Here is an 18712-nt window from a genome sequence, read left to right as displayed (position 1 = left end):
TTAGGTATGAGGGAACAAGAAGAGAAATAGGTCAAGGACATGACCAAGCAAGTAGAACTAAAGAAAGAAGACTAAAAGAAAAAGATCAGTTAAAAAAAAAAAATAGTACCTAATTCCTTTACATTAGTAAGTTCTAACAGAAAGACAAGTTCAATTCTGGTTTTTTTTTTTAAGTACTGAGGTTTTAAGTGAAATTTAAAGCCCTTGTTTTCATTCCTCCTATCAAATGTAACAGTATCCCCACTACACATGCTTCTTATTTCATTCATCTGTAAACCATTCCTGTCAACCCTCAAATGCAGGTCTAGTCAGTCCCAAGGTCACTGGGCACACATGCTTCTCCATTTAATAGGTTTGGGATACAACCTCATTGCTATGAGAATTTTTCAGTCCTTTAATGTGTCATTCCAGGCTTTTAATACCTTTCATCAAACTATTACTCATAACTGGCCTCACAAGGCCCGTAGTCATTTAGCTTGAAGCCCGACCCTCTAAATTTACATGTTGCAACATTCTCTAAAAGCAATTATTGAAAAATCATAGCAAGGACATTTGTACTGAGACCAAACAAGCAGTATCTTTTATAATTTTGGCAACAGATAGAAAGAGACTGGCAAGGGAGTGGGGGGTACTCAGCAACAATGCATTGGAGAAGACAAGTATGTTCAAGATCACAAAATAAAATTTCATGGAAAATATGATAAAATACTAACAGTCTAAAATTCAAGTAAAACCAATGTCTATCAGGCACACACTAGCTGCCAAGCACTCTGCCAGATGACAAACATGAACTTTTTTCAAGATTTTTTAATTTTATTTTTATTTATTTGAAAGGCAGAGATACAGAGAAAGAAGGGGGAAGATGGCGAGAGAGAGAAAGAAGAAATCTTTCATCTGCTGGGTCACTCCCCAAATGGCTGCAATGGCAGGGGCTATGCAAGGCCTAAGCCAGGAGCCAGGAATTTCTTCCAAATCTCCCACGTGAGTGGCAGGGACCCAAGCACTTGGGCCATCTTCTGCTGCTTCTCCCAGGTGCATTAGCAGAGAGTTGGGTCAGAAGTGGAGCAGCCAGGATTCAAACAAGTGTCCGTACGTAATGCTGGCACTGGAGGCAGAGGCTTACTTTCTACACCTCAGTGTAGGCCACAAAGATGAACCTCTTTAGAAAGTAAGCTGGGGAAGGCATTTGTTCTAATGTTTAAGATGCTCAGATCCCTTACCAAAGTGCCTTATGTACCAGCTCTGACTTCTAATTCCAGTTTCTTGCCATTGTAGACTTGGGAGGCATCAGGTGATGGGTCCCTGTTGCCCACATGGGAAACATCAATTAAGTTCCTTGCTCCCAGAACTGGTACTATGGCACAGCAGGTTAAAGGTCCGGCCTGCAGCACTGGCATCCCTTATGGGCGCCAGTTCAAGTCCCAGCTGCTCCTCTTCCAATTCAGATCTCTGCTATTTCATGGAAAAGCAGAAGATACCCTAAGTCCTTGGGCCCCTGCACCCACGTGGGAGACCCAGAAAAAGCTCCAGGCTCCTGGCTTCGGATCAGCTCAGCACCAATCCTTGTGCCATTTGGGGACTGAACCAGCAGATGGAAGACCACTCTCTCTCTCTCTACCTCTCTCTATAACTCTTTCAAATAAAATAAAATAAATCTTTAAAAAAAAAAAAAACACTTAAAGTTCCTAGCTCCCAGCTTCCACCTGGCCCAGACAAAGCCATCCTAGGCATAACCAACTCTGTTTCTTTCTCTTTGTTTCTCTGCCTCTCAAATAATTTTAAGCAAGCTTATTAAAGCCTTAGTATACACACATACACTGGTACTTCAAAAAGTTCATGAAAAATCTAAAAGATAAACTAGATAAAAATCTAAAAGATAAATTTGAAAGCTATACATATTTCATATTCAGTTCCCACAAATTCTTTAAAGGACTGGTACAGAAAAATTCATCACAAGTATGCAATTTGATGAACTTTCACTAAACCAACAAAGCCAAGAAACCACCATGAAGTTCAAGAAAAAGATCATGACAAGTTTCTCAGAAACTTGTTCCAAAGCCCCCTACCAGTATTATGCAGTAGAAGCCCAAAGGAAAAGCTACATCCTGTTTTTGACCCTTTGCTAATAGAAGCTTAGAATACATATCTTTTTTATGTCTGCCTTCTTAAGCTAGCACTATGTTTGTGAGATTTATTTACATTGTTAAGTACATCAGTGGTTGATTCATTCCCACTGATGCATAATTATATCTCTCCATTATGGGATCATTCTACAATGATGGACAGCTTTAATATATTATGAATAGTGCTGCATATGAATAGTCTTGTATAAGTCTTGTACATGTACTCACACATACACATATGCATGCATATTCCTAGGAGTAGAATAGCTAAATCACTGGGTATGTCTATGTTTAACTTTATTGGCAGTATTCCAAAGTGCTTGCACCTATTTACTGGCAGAATGTCAGAGTTTCAATTGTTTCACATTCCTGCCAATACTTTATCGTCTTTCTTATTTTTAGCCATTTCAGTGGGTGTGTAGTAAAATCACATTGTGGTTTAATTTGAATTTCCCTAATGACTAATGAGGTTAGGCACCTTTCATATGCTTATTGTACATGTTGGACATTCTCATGAAGTGTCCGTTGAAGTCGTTCATTTTCTACTAGATTAGCTGTCTTTTCTGCACTGAATTGCCAAAGCCCTTTGTATATTATGGCAATAAGTGCTTGCGCAGAGGCTTTTAATCTATTGGTTCGAACATGATGTATACAGAAGGAAAAGACAGAGAACAGTACAAGATCAAAGGTTGAGTTATGTCATCAGTCTACAAGTGTTCTAGGAACACAGGAGTAAGGAGTGATTAATAAAAGGGGTGATTAATATACAGAGAAAGATATATAGAGAAAGAAAATTTTGAGGTAGACCATCAAGAAATTAGAAAACTTTCCTAAGTAGAACAATAGGGAGGAATCATAGCAGGGGCATGTATAAAGAGACATAAAAATCCAATTCATAATGAGTCTCATTCCTAGGTGGCATTAATTTTCTTCCTAAGGCTCAAATCTTTACGGGGTATCAACCAGGCTGGTTCAAAATGAAGGCAGGAAACAGGCTATGGAGTTTGGAACAGACCTTGTTTAGCACTTTAAATACTCATTTTATCACCTTGAGCTTGAAATATTATTCCTCATTTACCAAAGAAACTAAGTAATGACTTGCTTGATTTCATAGATAATCAGCAGTGAAATTAGCCTAAGAACTGAGCTCTGCCTCTTTCTCAGGTCCATGCACTAAACATTGTGCATCTCAACAAGCAGCATTACTATTACACCTTACTTTCACTGTAGTAGCTCCTGGGAACTGAAGTAGAAAACAATAATTAAATTAAATTAGAACATTAGAAGCTTCAGAATGTCATGTAGGTACAGTTTGTCTTCTTACATTTAATACAGCTCAGAAAATGCGCTCAGAGTCAAATCTGCAAACAAAAGAAGTGTCTTGGTTCTAGAACACCTTTATTTCAAAATGATGCTATTAATTCTGTAATATCTAGGGGTGAAGGAAAAGACATTAAGTGACCACATTTATTGTAAGATATCATGATTTCAGAAATAAGGGAAGTGGTACACCTCAGAACTAAGGAAGTAAATGTTACAAGAGATGATCTATTCCCAGTGCAATAGAAGTTTATTAAAGTCCCTAATTATCTCTCACGTTTTTAGAAACAATATTCAACAAAATAGTTTCACCATTCAATACATGTTCATTAATTGTGTTCTTTTGCTTCATCATTAAACACAGCTTAAATCTAATGAGCATCTAATTGAGGTTAAAGACCTATCCTAATGATTTCCATCTTTATCTCAATCACATTAAGATTACAGCTATGCTGTGTGTATATAAACATATACATGTGTGTTCACATACATGCATAAAACCTTTCTGACTTCAACTTCCTTTTACAAAACAGAAAATGCAATAAAATATTTAATCTGTTACACAAAAACTTAGTGCTGTGCACTCAAGGAAACCATGCTACCAGAGCCCAGCTGTCAGCTGGAAAGCCTGCATTCATTTCCTATGACCACTTTAACAAACTACAACACAGTTTAAAACAACAGGAATTTATTCTCTCATGGCTCTGGTGGTCAAATGTCCAAAATCAGTTTTATTGAGATGAAATGGAGGTTACCATCAGGGCTATACACCTCCCAAAAGCTCTAGGGGAGAATCTGCTGCTTGCTTCTTCTAGTTTTGGTGACCATTCCTTGACTTGTGGCCCCACCACTCCACTATGTCTCCATCTTCATCCTGTCTTCTCCTCTTTGTGCCTACCAAATCTCTCTCTCCTTTCTCTGTTAAAGATACTTACAGGGGCCAGTACTGTGGCACAGTGGGTTAACACCCTGGCCTGAAGTGCCAGCATATGGGTGCCGGTTCGAGACCCGGCTGCTCCACTTCCAATCCAGCTCTCTGCTGTGGCCTGGAAAAGCAGTAGAAGATGGCCCAAGACCTTGGGCCCCTGAACCCGCATGGGAGACCCAGAACAAGCTCCTGGCTTCGGATGGGCCTAGCTCCAGCCATTGCGGCCAACTGGGGAGTGAACCATAGGACGGAATAACTCTCTCTCTCTGCCTCTCCTCTCTCTGTGTAATGCTGACTTTCAAATAAATAAATAAATCTTTTTTTTTTTAAAGATACTTACAAACTTGGGGAAGAGGGACAATCCAAGATGGTCTCCTCATCTGGAAATACTTATAATACTCGGGAAATATATCATACCTGCAAGGACTCTTTCCAAATAAGGTAACATTGGCAGGTCCCAAAGATTAGGACACTGACATATCTTTGGGCCACCATTCAGGCCCCGAAACCTGCATACTGTGAGACTATTCAAAGTTATTCATCAATTAAGACATCACTAGGGGCTGGCGCTGCGGTACAGAAGGTTAAAGCCCTGGCCTGAAGCACCAGCATCCCACATGGGTGCTGATTCGAGACCCAGCTGCTCCACTTCCAATCCAGCTCTCTGCTATGGCCTGGAAAAGCAGTAGAAAATGGCCCAAGTCCTTGGGCCCCTTAACCCACATGGGAGACCTGGAAGAAGCTCCTGGCTTCAGATCAGTGCAGCTCCAGCCATTGTGGCCATTTTGGGGAGTGAACCAGAAGATGGAAGACTTTCTCTCTCCCTCCCTCTCTCTCTCTCTCTCTGCCTCTCATCTTTCTGTGTAACTCTTACTTTCAAAGAAATAAATACATCTTAACAACAACAACAACAAAAATACAGAACTGCTCCAAGCATAGGAAAAGTAGTGTAAGGAATTTCAATATGTACTATATGGAAGTTCAGGGTGCTCTAAGTCCAACGTCTGGAAAAATCGAAGACTGCCAATGTCAGACAATAGAAGTCTATTAGCCTGGCATAGGGTCATCAACCTTGGCTGAATATTAAAATTATCTTGCAACATTTTACAAGTACTGACACTAGGGCTCCACCAAAGACCACTAAAATTAGAATCTGGGTATGCAGCCAAGGTCTGTCTGAGTTTTTTGGGGGAAGAGGGTTGTTAAACTCAGGTGATCCAAATGTGCAACCAGGGTTTCTGAAAAACCATCCATTAAGCTGAAAACACAAAATGGGATGGGAGAGATTAATAATGTGAGGAAAGAGTTTTTTGATTGTTTGCTTGCTTAACTGATCTAATGCAACCACTTTGTCTTCTTAGGAAGACGAATTTTTAAAAAAAAATCATGCTTTAATTTACAAGTATTTGTGGAGATTAGAAAGTTCTAAAAATTGACCTGTATAACTCTCCTAGCCAAATCAAAACATTAGCCAAGTGGCCAGTGATGATACAGTGCAAAGATAAATACCTAAGAACTCTGAGTTAGTTCATTTAATTTATTTTGCTCTAGAAGTATCAAGCAATGCTTGCTTAAAACTATCAGCTCGTGAAACAGACACTTAGACACTGCGATCATCTTCCAACATGGCCGAAGACAACTCTTCAGATGTTCTTTCCACAGAGAAGCTATCAAAAAATTATAGGCACAGCCGCACAAGATTCACAGAAGAGCAACTGAAAATCCTCATCAATGCCTTCGACCAAAAACCATACCCCGGCTATGCTACCAAACAAAAACTTGCTTCTGAAATCAACACTGAAGAGTCAAGAATCCAGGCTTGATTTCAGAATTGAAGAGCACGACATCGATTCCAGAAAACACCAGAGCTTAAGGAAGCTTTAGAATCAAGCTGAGGCCATGGAGAAGACTGTCCTCAAGAAGAGATTCAAAACCCATCCCCTCTAGATCTTTCTACTGTACAAAGAGAATCCAGACGTTGTCGTACCAACTACAGCTCCTCTCAACTGCACACCCTCATCAAGGCATTTATGAGCAACCCTTGCCCAGGAATTGATTCCAGAGAACAACTTGCCAAAGAAATTGGGGTTCCTGAGTCAAGAATCCAAATTTGGTTTCAAAACCGGAGAAATAGATTCAATATCCAGAGAAAAAGGAAATCTAATGAGCTCTTAGAACAAGACCCGGGGGAAGAACATTGAGACTACTTCAAGTCTTTCAAGAAATCTACCTATTCACCGAGAGTTCAAGATAAACCTTCAAGAAACAGTAAACAGGACTTCAGGAGGCAAATACAAGAGAAACTATACAGTCTGACTGACCCATCCTGGTTTCAAAATTCACCAGACATCGAGACAATGCAAATGAATCTAATAGGAGCTAGTGTTGTGATGCCGGAGTAAAGCCACACTGCTATGTCAGCATTCCATAAGCCCACCGGTTCAAGTCCCAGCCTCTCCTCTTCAGATCCAGCTCGCTGCTAATGTTCCTGAGAAAGCAGCAGAGGATGGCCCAAGGGCTTGGGCCCTTGCTTTCCATATGCAAGATCTGGATACAGTTTCAGGCTCCTGGCTTCAGCCTGGCCCAGTTCTGGCCATTGCAGTCATTTGGAGAGTAAAAAAGCAGATGTAGGATCTCTTTTTTTTCTCTGTGTCTCTACCTCTCTAACTCTAATAAATAAATCTTAAAAATGAAAATAAATCTACTAATAATTTTTCAATCATCACAATAATTATTGATGCAGGCAAAAAGCATAAACCGATAGGCTAAGCCTCTGCCTGTGGCACCAGCATCCCAAATAGGCTCCAGTTCGTGTCTCAGCTGCTCCTCTTCAGATCCAGCTCTCTGCCATGCCTGGGAAAGCAGTAGAAGATGGCCCAAGTCCTTGGGCCCCTGCAATCATGTGGAAGACCCAGAAGCTTCTGGCTCCTGGCTTTGGATTGGCACAGCTCTGGCCACTGTAGTGATTTGGGGAGTGAACCAGTGGATGGAAGACCTTTCTGTCTCCTTCTGTCTGTAACTATCTCTCAAATAAATAAATAAAAATCTTTAAAAAAAAAAAACTATCAGCTCGTGAAAATATTTATATTATTATCATGATCACTTTAGAATTAGGCTTGCTGTTTCACAATCTTATTCTCATGTAAAGCATTGAAAATAACAGTCAAGGCCGGCGCCGCGGCTCACTAGGCTAATCCTCCGCCTGCGGCGCCAGCACACCGGGTTCTAGTCCCAGTCGGGGCTCCGGATTCTGTCCCAGTTGCTCCTCTTCCAGGCCAGCTCTCTGCTGTGGCCTGGGAAGGCAGTGGAGGTTGGCCCAAGTGCTTGGGCCCTGCACCTGCAAGGGAGACCAGGAGGAAGCACCTGGCTCCTGGCTTCAGATCAGCACAGCGCGCAGGCCATATCGGCCATTTGGGGAGTGAACCAACAGAAGAAAGACCTTTCTCTCTGTCTCTCTCTCTCACTGTCTAACTCTACCTGTCAAAAAAAGAAAAAGAAAATAACAGTCAAGATCTAAAGATTGGGAAGGGGCCAGCATTTTATTACAGAGAATTAAGTCACCACTCATGACATCAGTATCTCATATAGGAGTGCTGGTTCAAGTCCCAGCTGCTCTGCTACCAGTCCAGCTTCCAGCTAATGGACCTGGGAAGGCAATGGAAGATGACTCAAGCATCTAGGACCCTGCCACTAATGCAGCTTCCTGCTAATACACCTGAGAAGGCAGAGGAAGATGGTCCAAGTAATTGCGACCCTGCCATCCATGTGGGAGACTGGAATGAAGTTCCTGGTTCCCGACTTCAACCTAGCCCAGACCAGGCTGTTGTAGCCATTTAGGAAGTAACTGGTGGATGGAAGATCTCTCTCACACTCACTCTCTCTCACTCACTTACTCTGGGTTTGAAATACATAAAATAAATCTTTCCAATTCATTATCATTTAGGCTAAGTACCCCAACTGGGGGGATAAATTCATATCTCTGCTTCCTCTTTCTGTTTTCTGGAGCTGCACTTTTTTTTTAAGATAGCAAGCATAGCTAAACATATATCATATATATATTTATTTTAAATATGTATTTATTTGAAAGTCAGAGTTACATAGAGAGAGGAGAGGCAGAGAGAGAGAGGTCTTCCATCAGATGGTTCACTCTCCGGTTGGCCACAATGGCTGGAGCTGTGCCCATCTGAAGCCAGGAGCCAGGAGCTTCTTCGGGGTCTCCCAAGCAGGTGCAAGGGCCCAAAGTCTTGGGCCATCTTCTACTGCCTCCCCAGGCCACAGTAGAGAGCTGGATTGGAAGTGGAGCAGCTGGGTCTCAAACCGGCACCCATATGGGATGCTGACACTTGAGGCCACGACGTTAACCTGCTGAGCCACAACGCTGGCCCCTGGAGCTGCACTTTTATCAATTTACCTAGAGTTGTTTACCCCATAATCAGAAAACAACAAAAACAAAACTCAAAAATCAGCTGATTCTATTTCTAAATGTATACTTTTTGAAATGCTTCTCATTTCAAAGGTAAGCCTAATTCATCAGTTGGGCAAAAATGTTGGTTTGTTCATTTTGCTTAGAAATATTATGCTTTATTTTGTTGATTAGTATGATGAATAAGTGCAAAGTTGGCAGAAACAATACATCAATAAACTGATTTCACAAATGAAGGAAGTCATATAAAATTCAGCTCTTCATTGCCACCTTTACTTCTACTACCTAAATAAAAAAAATTACTAATGCTAGTAGTGGGCATTTGGCCCAGTGGTTTCAGAGTGCCTGAGTTCAAGTCCAGGCTCCATTCTTGATTCTAGCTTCCTGCTGTTTTGAATCCTGGGAGGCAGCAGATTATGGCTCAAGCACTTGGATCCCTGCTGCTACAGACCTGGATTTAGTTCCCTGCTTCTGACTCCCAGCTTATGCCTACATTGCGAGCATCTGGAGAGTGAATCAGTAGAAAAAAAGTTTACTCTGTCTCTTTCAAATAAAAAATAATAATAATAACTACCAAGAATAGAACACACCCATGTTTCAATGTGAAAACTATTAAATAAGAGATACCAAATTGCTGACTTTTGAATTTTATTTGTACACAATGAAAGACAAAGTAGTCTATGGCCATTAGAAAAAGGACTTCAAAACTCCATAGAGAGTATTTCTGAAAAGTTACCTAACAAATTTTTCAGAGCTAAAATCTGTAAAAATATAGAGGTTATTAGTTCCTAAATAACATAAAGTTAAATTTTTCCAACAACATCTGAAAAATGTTTCCAGAAATTCACATCTATGCTATGTGTCCTATTCTTTACTATACTTCTTCAATAAATAATTACCTAAACAAATATTCAGTAAATCACAATCAAAAAGTCCTTGCGTGTATGTTTTGAATAAATTACAACTTACAACTTTCATTTATATCATACTTCTTTTACCTAAATATCATATATATATATTTTTTTTATTCTTAAGATACCTCTTGGTTTTCTCCCCAAAAAGAAAATTCCCAGAATAATCTAGTTTTCCCTTTAATTTCCTTTAATGACACATTAGCCTTCGTTTTATCCCCTCTATCCATTATTCAGTTGCTTTTTCAAATTCACCCTGGTTAGAATGGCTCACATTCAGAAATCTACCAACAATAGATGCTGGAGAGGACGTGGGGAAAAAGGGACACTAACCCACTGTTGGTGGGAATGCAAACTGGTAAAGCCACTGGAGATTCCTCAGAAACCTGAATATAACCCTACCATACAACCCAGCCATCCCACTCCTTGGAATTTACCCAAAGGAAATTAAATTGGCAAACAAAAAAGCCGTCTGCACATTAATGTTTATTGCAGCTCAATTCACAATAGCTAAGACCTGGAACCAACTCAAATGCCCATCAACAGTAGACTGGATAAAGACATTATGGGACATGTACTCCATAGAATACTATACAACAGTCAAAAACAATGAAATCCGGTCATTTGCAACAACATGGAGGAATCTGGAAAACATCATGCTGAGTGAATTAAGCCAGTCCCAAAGGGACAAATATCACTTGTTTTCCCTGATTGGCGACAACTAACTGAGCACAAAAGGGGAAATGGGCACTATGAGAAACAGGACTTGATCAGCTCTTGTCCAGACTGTTGATGTACAATGTAACTCTTTATCCTTTTTAGTATTTTTTTTTGTTCTACTACTAGTGGTTGAACTCTGTAATTAACACACAATTATTCTTAGGTGTTTAAATTTTAACTGAAAAGTGATCCATGTTAAATATAAGAGTGGGAAAAAAAGAGGGAGGAGATGTACAATTTGGGGCATGCTCAATCGGACTTGCCCCAAATGATGGAGTTAGAAACGTGCCAGGGGATTCCAATACAATCCCATCAAGGTGGCATGTACCAATGCCATCTCACTAGTCCAAGTGATCATCTTCAGTTCACAACTGATCACACTGATAGGTCTAAGAGTCAAAGGGATCACACAAACATGACTAGTGTCTGCTAGTACTAACTGATAGAATCAAAAAGGGAGAGAACCATCCAACATGGGAAGTGGGAGACACAGCAGACTTGTAGAATGGCAGATGTCCTAAACAGCACTCTGGCCACAGAATCAGCCCTTAAGGCATTCGGATCTGGCTCAAGAGCCCATGAGAGTATTTTAGGCATGGAAAGCCAAGACACTCTTTAAAAAAAAAAAAGAAGAAGAAGAAGAAGACCTAAATGAAAGATCTAAAGATCTCTGTGAGTGAGATCCCAGTGGAAAGAATGGGGCCATCAAAGAAGGAGGTACCTTTCTCTGAAGGGAGGAGAGAACTTCCACTTTGACTATGACCCTGTCGGAATAAGATCGAAGTCGGTGAACCCTAAAGGCTTCCATAGCCTTGGCAACTCATGACTAGAGCCTAGGGAGATTACTGACGCCATAAACAAGAATGTCAAATTGTTAAATCAACAACAGGAGTCACTTGTATACTTTCATCTCATGTGGGATCTGTCCTTAATGGGTTGTCCAATGTGAAATAATGCTATAACTAGTACTGAAACAGTATTTTTACACTTTGTGTTTCTGTGTGGGTGCAAACTGATGAAATCTTTGCTTAGTATATACTGAATTGATCTTCTGTATATAAAGATAATTGAAAATGCCAAAAAAAAAAAAACTTGGTTTTAAATTGGAAATTGCATAGAAAATTAATCAATTCTTTAAAAAAAATCATGTAGAATCTCTGAACTTAATGTGCTGTACATTTTGATTCAATGCTATAACTAGTACTCCAACAGTATTTTTCACTTGGTGTTGCTATGTGAGGGCAAACTGTTGAAATCTTTACTTAATATATACTAAATGGATCTTCTGTATATAAAGAGAATTGAAAATGAATCTTGATGTGAATGGAAGGGGAGAGGGAGCAGGAAAGGGGAGGGTTGCGGGTGGGAGGGAAGTTATGGTGGGGGGGGGGAAGCCCTTGTACTCCATAAGCTGTATTTTGGAAATTTATATTCATTAAATAAAAGTTTTTAAAAAATTCATTTTTATTTCAACTTGGTATTCATTTCAACTTTTTTTTTTTTTCTTTGACAGGCAGAGTGGACAGTGAGAGAGAGAGACAGAGAGAAAGGTCTTCCTTTGCCTTTGGTTCACTCTCCAATGGCCGCCGCGGCCGCACGCTGCGGCCAGCACACCACGCTGATCCGATGGCAGGAGCCAGGTGCTTCTCCTAGTCTCCCATGGGGTGCAGGGCCCAAGGACTTGGGCCATCCTCCACTGCACTCCCTGGCCACAGCAGAGAGCTGGCCTGGAAGAGGGGCAACCGGGACAGAATCCAGTGCCCCGACCAGGACTAGAACCCGGTGTGCTGGCGCCGCTAGGCCGAGGATTAGCCTGTTGAGCCATGGCACCGGCCTCTTTTCAACTTTTTGAAAACACTGCTTGTCTTTATTTTAATTCTTTGTCAAGTACTTAATTGGGATTTCATTCTGGCAACCACTCTGATTCTGTAGCCTCTTCATTGAGAAGCAAGTTTCACTTCTCATTTACCTTCTCCTAAACTCTTTTCATTTTTCATTTCAACTAAATCATAAGACAAGAATTATGTCACTGAATGTATAACTGCCCTTCACATCAAACTAAGAAACTGCTTATCCTTTGTCGTTTTTGAGATATGAAATCTTCAAGACAGTATTTAAAACATTTTAAAACTCTTTAAAGGAAAGAAGAATTCAAAGATTCCTTTCTTATTCCCAATAAGACCTCTCCGTAATATTTGTATAAACTACCAATTCATAGGAAAGCTTAAAAAAAAAAAAACTAATTTTAGGTTGCTGTAAATAACTAATCAAATATTTACAAAATGTTCAATCTTTGTTAGTATAATAATAAGCATCACTATTCAAAACCCACAAAAAATTATCAAATGAATCCCAAAGTTGTTTTCACAGCTGTGATCAATTATAGATTTGGTACTAGCCCCCTAATGTCATGATTTCCAGCAAAACATCAAACCTTACAAGCCATCATTAAATCTGTGAAATAAAGATATTCAACTATATGATCAAGTCTTTGCAACAATCTAAGAAACACTGCTTAGCCAATGTGACCCCTGCAGACTCACCAACATTTGAAAATTTTGTTAGAAGTACAGAACAGAAAACATAGTGTGAATATATATGTGTGTATATTTATTGAAGTCACTCAAACTCACCGATTACTATTAAAATTTACAGAATAGAAAAAGACATCAATGTTTTATTTCCAAACGTGTGAAAAATTAACATAGTTGCAGTCATATGGTATATAATTAACATCTACTTTTTAACTTGTATGATGAACACTGTCCTATGTTATTATAACATTTAAGAAAACATTATCTACACAGCAAAGGAAACAAGCAACCAAGAGAATCTGCAGAATAGAAAAAATATTTGTAAATTACTCACCTGACAAGATGCTAATATCCTGAATAAGTAAGGAATCAAAACACTCAACAGCAAAAAAAAAAAAAAGAATAAAATTCAAATAACCCAATTTTAAAAACCAAAGGATGATAAATGAATGGCAAACAAATGTATGGAAAAAATGCTCAACTAATCACTAATCAGTGAAATGCAAATCCAAACCACAACAAGATATCATCTCACCCCAGCTAGAATGGCTATTATCAAATGGACAAAAAAATGTTATCAAGGATATATAGAGAGAGGAACTTTCATACATAGCTGGTATGAATGTAAATCAGTATAGCCATTGTGGAAAATTGTATAGAGGTTCCTCAAAATCGCTGAAAACAAAATTATCATATGATCTAGAAATCCCACTACTGGGTATTGTCCCAAAGGAAATAAAATCATTATATCAAAGAAATATCTTCACCCCCATGTATACTCCCGCATTGTTCACAACAGCCAAGATACAGAATCAACTGAAGTGTATTTTAACAGATGAATGGTTAATGAAAATATACATATTCATATACAATGGAATATGATTTTTTAAAAAAATGTAAACTTGTCATTTGTGCCAAGATGGATGGAAATAGAGGACAGTGTGTTAAGTGAAATAAGCCAGGCAGAGAAAGACAAATATCACACATTCTCCCTCATTTGTGGAAACTAAAAAAGAGGATTGTATAGATGTAGACAGTAATATAGAGGTCACTAGAGGTGAAGAAAGGGAGGAGGGAGAAGGTATAGAAGGGAGATAATGAGTACCAAAATAGAGTTGAGAGGAGGTAATCTTAGTGTTCCATTGCACAATAAGGTAACTGTAGTCCACAACACTTAATTACAGATTTCAGAATAACTAGAGGAGAATTTAAGAGTTCCCAACAAATAGGAATGATATTTGAGGACACAGAAATGCTAATTATCCTCACTTAATCATTATACACTGTATACACATATCAAATCATAATAGTGTACCCTACAAGTAAAAAAGAAAAATAGAATCTTGAAGACTGTGGAAAAAAAATTGTACCACAAGAATGTAAATTGTGGGAAAAATATGGAATTTACTCAAAAAATTAATAATAGAATATGTAATCCAGCAATCCCAATACTATGTATATAGCCCAATGAAATTAAATCAGTATGCCAAAGAGATATATTCACTCCTATGTTCATTACTGCATTATTCAATATACAGTAGCCAGGGCCAGTGCTGTGGCGCAGCAAGTTGATGCCCTGGCATCCCATGTGGGCACCGGTTCTAGTCCTGGCTGCTCCACTTCCAATCCAGCTCTCTGCTATGGCCTGGGAGAGCAGTGGAGGATGGCCCAGGTCCTTGGGCCCCTGCACCTGCATGGGAGACCTGGAGGAAGCTCCTGGCTCCTGGCTTCAGATCGGTGCAGTTCCAGCCATTGTGGCCAACTGGGAAGTGGGCCATCAGATGGAAGACCTGTCTGTCTGTCTCTCTCTCTCTCTCTCTCTCTCTCTCTGCCTTTCCTCTCTCTGTGTAACTCTCTCAAGTAAAAAATAAATAAATCTTTGAAAAAAAATTTAAAAATACAGTAGTCAAGATACAGGAATAACCTAGATGTCCATTAATGCAAGAACAGATAATCAAAGTGTTGTACATTTATACAGGGGGAAATCATCTAACCATACGAAAAAGAAAGAAACCCTGCCATTTGTAACATGGATGAACCTGGAAGACATTATGCTAAGGAAAATAAGCTGGACAGAGACAAGTACCATGATACCACATGTGAAATCCACAAAAGCTGAACTCAGAGGAGAGTAGAATGATGGCTGCCAAGGGCTGAAGGGTATGAAAATGGGGAAGCAGTTGGCCAAAGGGTGCAAACATTCAGTTAAAGGATAAGCAAGTTCTCAGGTCAGTGTTGTGGCACTTCAGATTAAACCTCTGCCTATGATGTTAGCATCCCAAATGAGCACCAGTTCAGTCCTGAAGCTTTGGGCGGGTATAGTGGCATAGCACATGAAGGCGCCACCTGTGATGCCGGCATCCCATGTGGCCGTCAGTTCAAGTACCAGCTGCTCCACTTCCAGCTCTCTAGTAGTATGCCTGGGAAAGCACCGGAGGATGGCCCAGGTGCTTGAGCTCCTGCACCCCATGGGAGACTAGGAAGAAGCTCCTGGTTCTTGGCTTCAGACCAACCCAGCTCCAGTCATTGTGGCCATTTGGGGAGTGAAGCAGCAAATGGAAGATCTTTCTCTTTCTCTCTCTCTCTCTCTCTCTCTCTCTCTCTCTCTCTCTCTCAACTCTTTCAAATGAATAAATAAATCTTAAAAAAAAAAAAAAAGTCCTGAAGCTCTACTTCTGAGATCCAGCTCCCTGCTAATGTGCCTGGGAAGGGAACAAAAGATGGTCCAAGTACTTGGGTCCCTACTACCTATGTGGGAGACTCAAATGAAGCTCCTGGCTCTTGGCTAAGCCTGGCCCAGCCTCAGCCATTGCAGTCATTTGAGGAGTGAACCAGCAAATGAAAGATCTCTCTCTTTCTCTCTCTATTTTTCTACCTTTCAAATAAATAAATTTATCTTTTTTTTAAAAAATATAAATAAGTTCTGAGGACCTAATGTATATCATAATTGGCAACAGAGGCATTAATTAAATTGATTGTGGTAATCAGCGTTCAACATAAGATATATCAAATCATTCTGTATACAATGAAAATTTCAATCTTTTTGTTAACTAAATATTTTAAATAAAATTTGTCATACCTTAAAAATAATTTGTCACCAGAAAATTCAACAGTTACTACACAAGGTAGGTTTTTAAAGAAATATTTAGGATATCTATTGTGATCATGGCATCTCCCCTGCCAGGTAAGTATTAGGAAATCTATTTGTAAAAAATTTTTAACACATATCTTTGGAAAGTTGCCACCATGGGAGAACTGACCTAATTCTTTAAAAGCAAGTTACACAGCAGTGGCAGTGATGGGAAAAGAATTTTCATTACAGATCCATCTTTAGAATTTTCTAGTTCTGAAAAGGTTAGGGAATAGTCTAATTAAATTAAATAGTAGTAATCCTGTGTTTCTACTTCAGTCTTATTTTTAAGCTACCAAACAGATAATTTCAAGTAACTTAAAGTTTACATATAGCTGGTTCCAAGTTTTGGTTGCATTTCCCTTAATTTTTTCTTTGTCTTGTCCAACCTGAATGAATAAAACATGAGATTCTGAATTAAAAAGATGTTGTTTTCTAAAGTTCTTTTTCATTAAGCACACTAATCATGTAAGCACTTAGAAAATTACTTTTTAAGAAGTTGAGGAACCAAAGACACTAGTTTTGGTCTATATAAGCAAGAGTGAGCATTCTAAACCACATATACTAAGTTGTTCACAGATACATAAGCATAAGAAAAAAATTAGTATGGCAAAAGCACAGTGTAATCAGGTCTACCCCATTAAACTATATTGCCAAAGAGGCCAGAGCCCTCAAGGTTCTTTAGACAGAGTTTATTTTAATAAAATCCAAGAGGAAGGGAGGAAGGAGATGCATATTCAAAAAAATCAATCACAAAATAATTGAGTAATGAGAGGTAAAATGGTCACTGAAAGAAAAGTGCATTCCCTGGGCCAAAAGACACTGGGCAAAGAGCACAGTTTCAATTACAATAGGTACCGATGGGTGCTGAAGCAGCAGGGTCTTGATGGAGTAGAGGTGCTGTGTTTACAGTCCAGAAGACCTGATTAGCTGATCACCGCAATTCCTATTAGTACCACATCCTCAACGATGTTACCACAAAAACAATTTGATATTGACAATGTTAAAAACAAACAGGAGAAATGGGAAGATGCCCATCTACCCTTCGGCTAGAAATATCCAAACAAAGGCATAAACTAGGCCCAGTGAAGCTGCCTTGTAATCGTCAAAAGGCAGACATAGCTATGTGATGCTATTACTAAACAGGGAGCTGTGGCATTAAGGGAGAATACTCCAAACTTACAAGGAACTTCTGCACTTATTAAATATAAAACAGCTTTTAAAAGCCCATCACAGGTATATTTCTAACTGTAATGTTTAAAGGATGATTTTTTTTCTTAATGTAGTCCAGCAGGCAAAGAGCCAATCAATCCATTAGAAAAATCAAGGAGCCAGAAATCTATGCTTTGTCATTAACTCAACCATGCAAAGAACATTACTACTAGCATCTTTTTTAACTGGACAGCAGGGGATAAACATATAGCAGAATACAAATAAGAAAATGCCATTGTGGTTGTATATATCTTACAACTGGGGCAGAGTTCATACTCCTAGTTCATTCCATGTCCCTGGGAGTAAGCAAGTATTTCTGGCTTTGGCAGCACAAGCAGCGATAAAAGAAGACAACATCATGAAAAGGCATTTCTGACTCTAAGTTCGATGATTCTCATTTAGCCAAAAAGAATACAAAAGGGTTATTCAACCCTTTCTCCAAACCTCTTTAACAGTGAGCACATAATAAAACCACTATGCATTGCTAGGTTGTAAATTTAAAATGCTATATTCCTATGATTCTTTGCAATCAGTCTAATGAGCCATCTGGCATCATAGCTAGCTTTGAAGAAAAAGTTGAATGAAGGGGAGAATCATACCATGACAAGACAGAGACGCTACTTCCTGTTTGTACAACACTTTTCTTTTTAATCAATTGAAATTTGCTCATGAATGTTCACTAAGTCTTCCTGAGGAGTCATCTTTTGTAGAATGACAGTTTTGTTTTGCTTTAACAAAACCTACTGTGTGCATATTTTTTTTAATTACAAAATCATGGCAACTACCCAGCCAAGATGATTTCTTCCCTGCTTCAATATGTGACTTCTCCTGCAGGTAGTGGTTGTTTAACTAGCAAAACAAAAACACTGCCAACAGGCGCATACTGTGCGGAAAATATAAGTGCTACATTTATAGACAGGCACAGCTTTGTAGCACTTCTAAGATCAGCAGCCTGAATGAAGAACAACCATCTGCTTCTTCACTTATAGGCAGGTTTCAGCCACACAAACACCCAGGAACATAGGTGCCCTGAGTTGCCAGCTGTAAAACTATAGATGGGAAGTCCTAAGTCGCCTTATTTAAGGCCCAAGTCTATTTAAGGTATACATAACCTGTTTCAATATATGCATTCACGTACACTTACCTTTCACTTAATTGCAGATATGAAAAACATTACACATTCTAAAATAGGTTGGAGAAAGTAAACAAGCATTCAAGTGTTACTGCAGCTGAACAAGAAACTGCCAAGGCCAAATCAACGTACAGTACCAGAGGATGGGCGCCATACACAGGTGTGTCTTCCTTAATGTCAGGGGTGTCTTCTATAAAATGAGACTATTCCATTTGTCTGAAGTAGGGGCACAGGCCTAATTTTTAACTGGTTACAGAAAAGTACAATTTAGAGAAAAAT

General features: G+C 39.2%; 1 protein-coding gene and 1 pseudogene across 3 annotated transcripts in view; one reads left to right on the top strand and one right to left on the bottom strand.

Annotated features, from left to right (window-relative positions):
* The window catches only part of MLLT3 (MLLT3 super elongation complex subunit), a 398946-nt gene that overhangs the window by 224161 nt on the left and 156073 nt on the right, over nucleotides 1-18712 (bottom strand). The gene's annotated exons all lie outside the window — the stretch shown is intronic.
* Nucleotides 5997-6572, top strand: LOC133771862 (double homeobox protein A-like; annotated as a pseudogene).

The sequence above is a fragment of the Lepus europaeus genome, chromosome 12 (assembly GCF_033115175.1).
Source record: "Lepus europaeus isolate LE1 chromosome 12, mLepTim1.pri, whole genome shotgun sequence".
NCBI classification, from domain to species: Eukaryota; Metazoa; Chordata; class Mammalia; order Lagomorpha; family Leporidae; genus Lepus; species Lepus europaeus.
Note: the sequence above shows the minus strand (reverse complement) of the source record. Positions and strands in the feature narration are given on the sequence as shown.